The sequence below is a fragment of the Aquila chrysaetos genome, chromosome 23 (genome assembly GCF_900496995.4).
Source record: "Aquila chrysaetos chrysaetos chromosome 23, bAquChr1.4, whole genome shotgun sequence".
Classification (NCBI taxonomy): domain Eukaryota; kingdom Metazoa; phylum Chordata; class Aves; order Accipitriformes; family Accipitridae; genus Aquila; species Aquila chrysaetos.
Window position 1 is genome coordinate 18,308,436 of NC_044026.1, and position 11,102 is coordinate 18,319,537.

Here is an 11,102-nt window from a genome sequence, read left to right on the forward strand (position 1 = left end):
CCACCTTATCATCCATCTTAAGAGTACATATCTCACTATTTTGGCTATAAAGATACTGTGGAAGACTATCAAAAGCATTTTACTTTCTAGGAATGCTTACGTTTCACTATTTTAATTTTCTACTCTACCTCTCCACTCTCTTCTCTGTTCTTTCTGTGTAGAGCAATCCCTTTTAACTACTGCAAATGAACTGTCCATCAGAGTGCTGACACTGAACAGAAATGCCTAATTTTGCCCTTGTTTTCTTGAGTCAGTGGATATAGGCACTTCCAGATGTAAATCAATTTGTCAAATCTCAATTAACTCCAAGAAAGTTTTCCTTGTTTTCCTTTCCTGGTAAGCAGATGGGCTTGTATTTCTTTTTCCTTTTTTTTTGACCCTTGCTATGTCCCTTAACCCTTCTGATTTTATCCCTGTGTGTTAATCCTTTATATTGATTCCTTCATACTTATGGAGGGATGTCTGTGCCTTGCATGATTTAATTCTCACATTGTTGAAAAATTCTTGGTAGACCCACAGTGATTTCTTATCTTTGCTTTCTGACTTGCATCAGAGAGCTTTCCTGTTCTCCATTTATAGCCCTTTTCAGTCACTGCTACCTTCCTGGCAGACTTCTGTCATTTAAATTAAGTTTCCAGAAGATTCCACCTCCAGATCCTTGAGTGTGTTACAGTTTGGTTTATATTCTTCTAATCCTTTGACTCCTTCCTCTACTTAAAATAATGAACTCTTCTCATTCACTTTCACTAAGCTTGCTTCCCACCTTTATGTTTTCAGTCATTTTCTGGTAAAAATCAAATTGAAAATAGCCACTTCACCAGTAGCTTCTTCTAGCTTGCTTGGTTGGAGGAGGAGGAGGTTGGAGAGGGGACAGGGCAAGAGAGAAATCATTGCCATAAGAATTTCCTGGAATAACTGTGCCTATACTAGGAGATTTCAGCATGCCTGAGAGTACTGCTGACCTTTAGAGCATGATCCTTTATGCTAACAAACTGTTAAACTGTGCCCTGGTATGAGCGTGGCCCTTCCAGCTAGTGCTTTCCCCAAATACCTCTTGGGGGCAGTTTGGCAGATCATCATTCTGGGGATCATTACCAATAGGCAGTTTGCACGCAGACACTGATTTGGAAGCTAAGAGATTTTACCTAGTTACACACTACTTTGCCTTGATGCAAAGGAAAATTCTTGGATGAGTTTCATGCACTGGTATATTAGATTGCTGTACCCTGCACATTTGCTTTTCCAATAGATTTGATGACTCCATGTATCATTAGGTCTGTCTTTTGTAGGCTTCTGCTGACGGTTTGAAAAATCCCTCATCCTCCTGATAAATACTTTGCAGATTTCTGTGGTTAAACAAGCGTGCATCTCATCTCTTCTTGAGCTTCACAGACAGTATATACATTCTTGACATGAACCTTACCAGTATTTCCACTATCTTGCATTTTTGCTCCTTAGTCAACAGAATGCATCTATACCTTTCCCAGTCAAAAGGACCTTTTAACAATTACAGCCCTGACTTCTGCTTTTACCTGTTCCTAGTGGTAATGGTGGCCATGATTTGACCAGGCTTAATGAAGTTTATCTCTTCCTACCCATAGCTAAGAAGCCTTAGTTAACTAATGATCAAAACAGTTTCCAAGACACAACGCTGGAAGTAACTTAAGATCTTCTGATGACTATAATACTGATATCTCAAAGGGGGACTGAGAGTCCACAACACCTCAGAGCTTAGTTGAACAGCACTCAATTAATGTTTAATGGTTTAAGTATTTGAAATTATGCATTCTGTGCAGTTTTAAATATTGATCTTGTTGACTTTTCACTGGGAAAAGAAGAAAAGTTATTGAAAATGGTACTTTTAAATGTTACAGTGTTTCAGATGTGGTAAATCTGTGAACAGAGTTCTACAGAGAGACATGTCAGGTTAAACAGATGCAACTGAACTTTATCACCAAGTAACGATCTTCTTCAAACTGGCACAGAAGGATTTTATAGCACTGTACTGAGTATGGGTCTTATTCCTCCATACAGCGAGTCAGATCAAGAGCTGGCTCACAGTTTCTTTCACAGCAAGTCAGTGAAATGCAGTTTTGAGAGAGCTGGCAGAAAGGGTTTGGAGCGCTAAAAGGAAGCATAAGGGGAAGGCTGGCAAATGTCAGTGATGTTCTGGAGCCTAGGAAAGCTGGTCAGGCCATGGGATTTAGGAAGTTTTGGGCTGTTAACGTGTTGGGGAATGGACAGAGGAGAAGATTTAGGTGAAGATGAGTGGGATGTCAGAGTGTTGTAGAGACTTCAGAAGGCCCATTGAGAAGCAGGGGGAAGAAACCCTCTCTCTCCCCTCCACCCTATTTTTAGCTGTTCCCTCACTCTTGTGACCCCTTCCTTCTTTCTCAGTCCCCCAGTATACAAGATTCATCAGTACCACCAGAACAGCAGGGGAAGCAGAGGTCCGTGCAAGCAGGAGGTGAGGATTCAGGCTATATATGCTGCTATAACAGCTGTTTTATACAATTGTACATTTTAAGCAGCAAATGTTTTTTTTGCTTTTCTAACAAAGCCAAATGTTATGTTGTTGCTACTAGATTGCCAAGCCTACTGATACAGAATATTTGCTTGTGGAAATAATTTAACTTCACCGTTCCTACGAGAGAGAAACCTTGCCCCTTTGTTAGCACTGGAGTATCCAGTGGCAAAAGCTGTGCTGCGATTGTGTCCATGGATATAATGATAGAAGTTATGGAGATCTGTGGAGGTTCCAATATAGCTACTCAAGAGAAATATAGGAACAACACCGATAAAGGGGCAAAGCATGGATATTTTACTCTTTTACTTCTTGAAGAACCCAGGAGATCTCTGTTACCGTGGATTTCATCTTGGCAAGAAATGGCTTGAGGTTTTTCATTCATTTCTTGTTAACCACGTACGTACCTTATTTTCCTTTTCCTTTGAGAGATGGTTCTATAAAGATGAGTAGGAAACAAGCTTATAGAACTTGCAGCAGGAAAATTAGAAGATTTGAAGATTTTTAAAAGGTTTAAAGATTTTAAAGATTTGAAAATACAGAGCCCTCTTTTGATATAAATAATACATGAACCCTGGAGAATCAGTTGATGAAAATGGACCTTGAACACAAGGCAACAAGTATATACACATACACAGCTTTAACCTTCATCCAGATCATAAAGTTCCTCAACTGATGCATTATTATGTATTTTATTTATGAGTAATTTTATTCATTGATACGCTTCATAGAATATTAGAGCAGAACTTCATGAGTAGTTTGATGTCAGGATACAATACACGATCAGAAGACAAATCCATGTAGTACTTTCAGGATCTGTTATTATTATACCATTATGGTGAAACAAAACTGCTAGAAATTTATAATGTTTTAAAATAATTTCAGAAAGAAATATGCACCGACATATTGTACTTCAGTATTTATTCCTCTCTGCTTTGCCTCATAACAGAAGTGAACATTAATGTGTGGATGGATTGAAGCAGGTTTGTATACATATACATTTTTCCCTACCCTTATAATTCTCTTTTCCTTTTTCTTTTTCTTTTTTTTTTTTTTTTTTCTGGTAAAGGCTGCATATTTTTTAGCATGTTGAAGTATCTAAAGTCTTTGCAAGACCTCATTGATGTAGAAATGTTTTTTGGACCTATATGACCAATGCTTTCAGCTTTTGCAAAGTCAAACTTACATATACATACTTGAAAATTTCTAGTTCTTTCCAATCTTGGAGGAAACCTTTAGAGTGTGAAGCAACTGTACTCAGTTGTAGCATTGCCAAGCTGTGTGGGAATAGCTGCTGTATTTTTAAGTCTGTTTTAATAATTTCTTTTTGATCAGGTATTATTTTTTTTTAAATAATCCGTGTCTCCTAGCAATTGTGATATAACATTCAACACTTAAGTAGGTCTACTTTAAAAGAGACATCTTCTCTACATATATTTCATCCTTACAAATCAATGACCCTTTCACTAAAGAGGTTAGCAGTCCAACTGGCAGTCTCAGCGGGCCCATGGCAGTTCCTACTTTACATAGCTTGGGAATGCAAGCACCACAGCAGTCAGTGCTTCTGTATTGATCTCTCACTCTGCTTCCTTCCTTCCACTTTGTGATAAGTCTGCACCTGATCATAGGGGATGAAAGGATTTGTTTTTAATGAGAATGAAGCTAATAAACACAAGCCACTGTAATTTCTCCCTGGAGTACGAATGAAGTAAAACGCAGTGTGTCCGATCCTGAACTTAACTAATAAGGCTATCATTGAAATCAGCCTGGAATAATCAAAAAGAACTTAATATTAGTGATGTAGCATTTCATTTCATTTTGATATGTATATGAAAACAGGCAACAGGAAGAAACATTTTGAAGGTGGAGTGATCTATGGTGGATTAGGGGTACCAAGTCTTGTTATGTTTCATGTAATTTTTATTTCTTGGTACTTGTTATGCCGATGCTAGTGAAACTTGATTTGCATGCCTGTCTTTATCTAGTGAAGAAAATACTTCTAACATCAGTTTTGAATAAAACACACAACTTGTACAGCTGTCTTAAATAATAATGCCATGGTGGAGTTGATTCAGCATTCTTCAAAATATTTATGGAAAAATACTTTTCCAATCTTGCCAAAGCCTTAGTTAGAATTTCAATAATAACTCTAAATACTTATCATAGTATTTAGAATACATAGGTAGGTAAAAAGTATTTTCCATGGGTTTTTTTTCCCAAATATTACAAAAAGCTTTAAAGAAGCTTCAATAGAGGAGTTTTTTGAATATCGAAGAAAATCACTTAATTTGAATTTGGTGTATCTCTATTATTTTTGTGATTATAGCAATGTTGTAGGGATACTTAATAATTTCAGATTCAGCAAAAAATATTTTTCTCATTTTTATTTCTGCTCTACTTTGTTAATCTTTTTATATTTTTGTCTGGTGTTATATGAAGATTCTATGCCCATTTCTTAAATAACTAGCAGCATTTACAGCAATTATACTGTGGGAACAGGAAGGGGAAGGGAAGTTTTGACTCAGTAATAGATGGGTTCTTTTTCAGTCCTGGTTTGTTTTTAGAGCGTACTTCAGATCTCTTCCTTTCAGTGTGCTTGGTTTTTTTATCAAGAGGTAGCTGATAATTAATGGTCCACTTGCAGATCTTGTCCTGATATGGAATATTCACTCAGATGTGGAAGCAAGGGAGTCTTCTCGGGTCTCACTGCATAACCACAGCCAGAGGAACTACAAGACAGCTCTTAAAAGCTTCCCTTAGTGAGTTTTACCCAAAGTTGATGGAAAGTCTATGTAATCTGAATACATGATCTTGCCTTTGCAGTAGTAGTAGTACAATAATGTTAGTAGAATGAGCATCACAGACATCACAGCAATCTACCCTACGACTTTCAAAATAGACTAGGGGCTGCCTGCTTTCAGGAAGACTTTTCTTTAGTTTGGCTTGGGACTCTGGATTTATTTCTGTGCCGTCAGAACACAGGAGCATAACAACATGAGAAAGGCTATACTGGGTCAGACCAAATCTGACAGAGATATCCGACATTCCGCCTCTGACTAGAGCCGAAAGCAAATACCTGTGGTGGTGAAAGTATGATGTGAAAGAGTGCAGTCTCAGATTGTGATCTCTTTCCTTCCCTTGTTTGCTTCTCTTTCCTTATCTTTCGCCAGACAAAAATGTCCATGCAGAATGGTTTTCTTTTGGAAAATGTGATTTGACAGAATTGAGACACAGCATGGTAATGTGTTGATTTAGAAGAAGATTAGAATGGAGAATAAGCAGACAGGCTTGCAGGCTAAGCTGGAGTCCTATGGCAGCCCAGACTTAGAAACAAGATGCATAAAAGACAAGCTAAAACTTTCCAAATTAGTCTGAAGAGAATGCACAAGGTTTAGTCTTCCAAAAGAAACTGAGATCTTTGATCTTTTATCTTGAACTAGGCTATTTTTAAAGGTGTAGAAAACGGTTTCTGGAGAGTCTTGGTCTTTTGCCTCTGATACCTGGATGGATGATATATAACGATCTGCTCTCTCCTTCCACCGTAGCTTGGCACTGATGCTTCTTTCTCCAATATGGCAGTCCCTAGAGCTTGCGTCCTGCAAAGCGATAGCAATCCTGTTCATATACAGACTTACAAAGAAATAATTAGTTCCAAGATTAGTCTGCTGTCTTGCCTTTATTTACTCATGCAAGTGGTAACACAGAAGATGCTGAAGGCTGGCAGTTCACTAACTGGGGGAATCAGAGATAAAAGCCCTGGTGCTAGAGGTGAGATGCAGTTTTCAAGGATGAAGATTATGAGCTGATGTTCCTTTGGAGTTCAAGTGGGCAAAACCATGGCAGAAAGGAAAAAAAACAGTGAAAAGGAATTAAAGAAAGAAGTATTACAGAAACTGGAAGTTCTGTAAACACTTGAAAAAAGAAAGGAGTTAAAACAGCATATGATTATTTTCCTAGAAAAAGTTGAGAAATGATCTAGTAGTAACTAAATCTTTGTGCAAAAATTAAAATGTTTCGTGATTCACTGGGAAACCCAAATTGAAGGGTCACAGTCTAAACCGCTAGGACAAAACAAGGGGAATCAGGTTGCTTCCTATTAAGTAAATTACTTCCTTCAGCTTGGAGCTTCCTAAGAGGGATAAGCTGCAACAGAAACTTAGGGATCTGAGACCTCATCTTGAGAAGAAATTAAAGGTGTAACAAAGCTGGCTGGACAAGATTTTAATACATGACAGCTCCTGAAGGTTTAGAATTTTTTCTTCTCTGTGAGAACCCACTGCTGGTTCCCTATGAGACGCCACTTCAACAGTCAGTCAAGGTCAATTTATCATTTACTACAGAAGAAAAAAATGCAAATGAAAAAAAGATGTTTTAACTTACCTGATCTCAAAACACTTCCATAATGGATATAAATGCTCATAGTTATAGTCCAAGAGAAGCGTTGATGTATGAACACAAAGTCATGACTGTATGATGACTTAATATGGAAAAAGTCTAAATGATGAAGCATTATATTATTGTGAAACCAATAAGAAAGTCCTGGCAGTGACAAAATCTAGAACAATAGTAGCATTACAGAAAATAAGATTTATAAAAGATCTTAAGAAGTTACCTAGTCTGGCCCTTTCCTCCACAGCAATACCTACACTACCTACAAAAATACTTTCAGTAGACCATTTTTGCTACTGTTATGTCACAGAAGATTCATGCTCAGGACAAACCACATGTCCCAGAGAGTACCTTTTTAGATAAAAGAATCCTGAAAGGTACTTTGTAAGCTGTCTGGGAAAACTGCAGCATTATGAGGTGACATATATACATAAGTTTGGTAACCTGTCATAACTACAAGAATAACGAAATGATTGCTTACTGCAGTTGAAACATAGCCATCAAAGCTCAGACTGGAAAACTAGTGACGAGTTTCCCAGGTTTCTCAGCATCAAAGACATTTTCTGTTGCTCAGTTAAAGGTAGTTTAAGAGAAAATCTGATCGAGAAGAAGAGAACATCACTATGGAGATAAGAAGGCTAAGAACAGTCTAGGCCATTGATGTGAAAATGTTCTGATAACTAAGCATAGAGTGAACAGTTAAATTTATGTAACTCGCAGTTTGAAAAGCCTTTCTTTTCTCTCCATTGATCATGCATTGTATAAGGTGCCACTTGTTAGATGATGATTAGAGCTGAGAAAGGTGTGTTCATGATGTGCATTAGGAGAAATTTATGAAACCTGTTTGGCTTAGCATCTTCCTTCAGAGTAAATGTACGAAGGGCAATAAGCTTTTTTACAGAATAAAGTAGGTGAGGCAGCAGGATCTGTATCTGCTGACAAAAGTGGAGCTAAGTGATCAAAGAGATTTCAATAGCAGCTGAACAGTATATCATACAGCTGTGGCTCTGAAAGAGAAGCAGCAGCTGAAATATTCAGTATTCAGAAAATATCCAGAGGTAACATTAGAAACAATCACAGAAGCCATAGAGCAAAGCAGGGAAGCAATGGGGATTTGGAAGACAGCTGGGAGGGAGATGACTATGTGGAAGCTGGGAACATCCAGGGCAATTTGGGAGCAGTGGGTGGCCAAGATCATGAAAAACATGCTAAGTTATTGGGTGGTAGGAACAACTACAGGGGTCTTATGACAAAACTTATGCTTTCTCAGTAGCATTATTAATTTAACAAATTTTTATGTTTTTATACCTGCAGAATAGAACAAGCTTTGGAAGAACCACATCAGCATTTGAAGACAATGGAATCACAGGTCTCAAAATGCAGAGATAATACGTTTGGACAGATGTGACTGTAATGCTGTCAGCTGCTGCTATTCCATATCAAGGCCTCTAATATTTGCTGTTTATTCTTCAAGCCAAAGCCCCTGGAGACAAGTTATTAGAGGCAAATATTAGCATTCTTTTTTTTTTAAGGGAGATTCTGAGAAAATCTTGAAATCATGACCCAAACGTGTACTAACAGTTAAAAACACACCAAATAAAAATAGCCTGCAACTGTATTTTAAATCTCAGATTTTTCATTAATCAACTCTGTTGAGACCAGAGCCATGATTTGCTAACATTTGACAATTAAACGCTGTAGCTGAGGGCAGAAATTGGTCAATAGAGTCTTTTGCAAATTATGACTGTGAAAGGAAGGAATGAAATAGCTTGATATCCAGATTGTATTTCCGGAGACCCAACAGGGATTTTGTCAGTTCTTTTGAAAGGCTGGGTTTTTTTCCCCAACAGATATTCCCCCACAAAGATATTTTGTAATTTGGAAGGAAGAAAAAAAAAAATGGTCAGAAGTCATTGTGATACCAAAACTACAAAAGCCCTGGGTTACTTGGAGTGTCTTTATTTCAGGGTGTAACAATTTTTAGTATGGGAACTGTAAGGAGAGTCAGAGTGAGCTATATGGTCAGATTTGCAAAACTGTGCACTGCAATGAAACCAAGATGGGCGAAAATTTTTCAGTTTTATGTAAATCAGAGTCTCTTGGTAGTCCAGTTTCTGCTTCTGATATTTTGAAGCCTCTTCTTTTTCCTTTGCTCTCACACCTATTTGCTGGAAGGGCTTTCTGGTGCAGGAGCAGAATTACATATGCTTTCTCAGGTCCAGCTGACTAGTGGTTGTTGCAGTCTTTGTCCTGGCTAAACTGACCAATACTTACTGACCTCTAGTTACCAGGAAACAGCATTTTCTTGTTCTTTGATGATTATTACATCCTACACCAGGCAAGACTGTTTCCACCCACAATGTGATGATAAAAGGAAGAAAGCAATTTCCTGTTGAAAGTTTTACTTTCTGCTGTTAGGCAGGTAGTTCCCTTATTGTTCGCATTTAATCAAAAGAGAGGAAATAATAGTGATTTTTTTCTCTTTAGAAAAGTGCAAATCTTCAAGTGGTGATGACACAAACTTTTGAATTCCAGTCTGCTATTTTAGTCTATCACAACCAAAGGAAAGATAATTGTACTCTGCAGGTCAATCAGCACTATTTCTTTTGTATGTCAGCCTCCACAACTGGTTTTAATGACTGCAGTTTCTATATTGTAGCTACAGGATAGACACTAATTAGCTGTTGGACACAAAAGTATTAGTGGGCTGAAAAGAATTGTCTGGGTATCCTGCTAAGCCAGCAAATAGAGGAATATATACTAAACTGCATGTGAGGACAAGAGTTTTAACTGGATACCTTGGGAAATAAAGAGAGCGGGTCAAGACATTGACCAAGTCAGCTAGTTCATTGCAGGGTTCAGTGCTGCCAAACATATATATAAAAACTCTTGGCAGCTCAAGCTGTTTCCTTGTCTTCCGCAGACCATTTCAAAAGTTCTGGTGGTGTTTTGAGTGTACAGTGAAGTATGGTTTTCCCTTATTACATTATTTTGAAGTTAAATTACCCTTTTCTGTCTAGCACTGCTTTTAGTTCTGATAATCCTCAGCTCACATCAGCAACTTTTGTTTTTCACAGATTTGAAACCTGCAGTCACAGAAGCTAAAAGATTTTAGAATAACCAATATTAAAAATCACAACGAAACCAGGACAGCTGGCAAAACTCGGAGTTGCAAATAACTCAGAACAAAATGTAGCCAACAAAATCAGTTGTTGAAGAAGATGTATGAACTGGACGAAAGACAAGGCTGACTTTCAGATGCTATTATGAGCCTACAGTGCTGACAGTTAAACCCGTTTCTTTTTAATTGCATAAGGAGAAAATACAAAGAGGCCAAAAGGGTGAGTGGGCCATAAACCAGTCCTCACTGCTTGAGGTATTGGCAATGTATCAAACACTGGAATAGATTCTGAAGTTATGCTGTGGTAACTCACAATACTTATTGTTCCCATTCTTGTCCATAAGCTGCGTCCCCTGTTTATATTGCCTCTGCAATGATGCAATACTTAGCAAGATGTGTCCGTGATCTGTGGAAGTATTTGGCTGGATGGCTTAGACCATGGAGAATGGGAATGCTAGCAACCCAAACTATCAAGCCCGAGCTTCCCAATCCAAACCATTTATTACTCAGCTGTTTATTAAAACATTCAGTTTGGGACATAACTTGTTCTTTTTGGCTTTTTTTTTTTTTTTTTTTTTTTTTTTAAATGGAGAAAGTTCCTTACTGGAAAAGAAAATGTAGTTTATTTGCAGAAATTAGATTTCATTGAAAATCCAGTATTCAGTTGAAAAAGGACTTTGATAGGACTTTTTGACCAGCTCTAAAACTGTCTGTAGAGGTGAACCATGCAACACTGGGGGGTTATCTGGTCATCAGTTATCCCCCTGATACAGCATTATTAAACATACGTTCAAGACCCCGCTCTTCGAAGCAAAGGTTTGCTCAAGGCAGGAAAACCGAGGTGGTTCTAAAGTCACTTACCCAATGCAATTTATTTATCTTTATACATATGAAGTAAAACAGCTCTAGCTGAAAGCTAAGACCTTTTTGTCTTTGTTCAATTTTCTGGCAGTATTTTGCAGTATCGCTATGGAGGAAAGGGCCAGACCAGGTGATTTCTAAGCAACAATCAAGAAAAACAAACATGGTAATGGAAAATGAATGGTGTATAGAGAGAGTCGGCTGCCG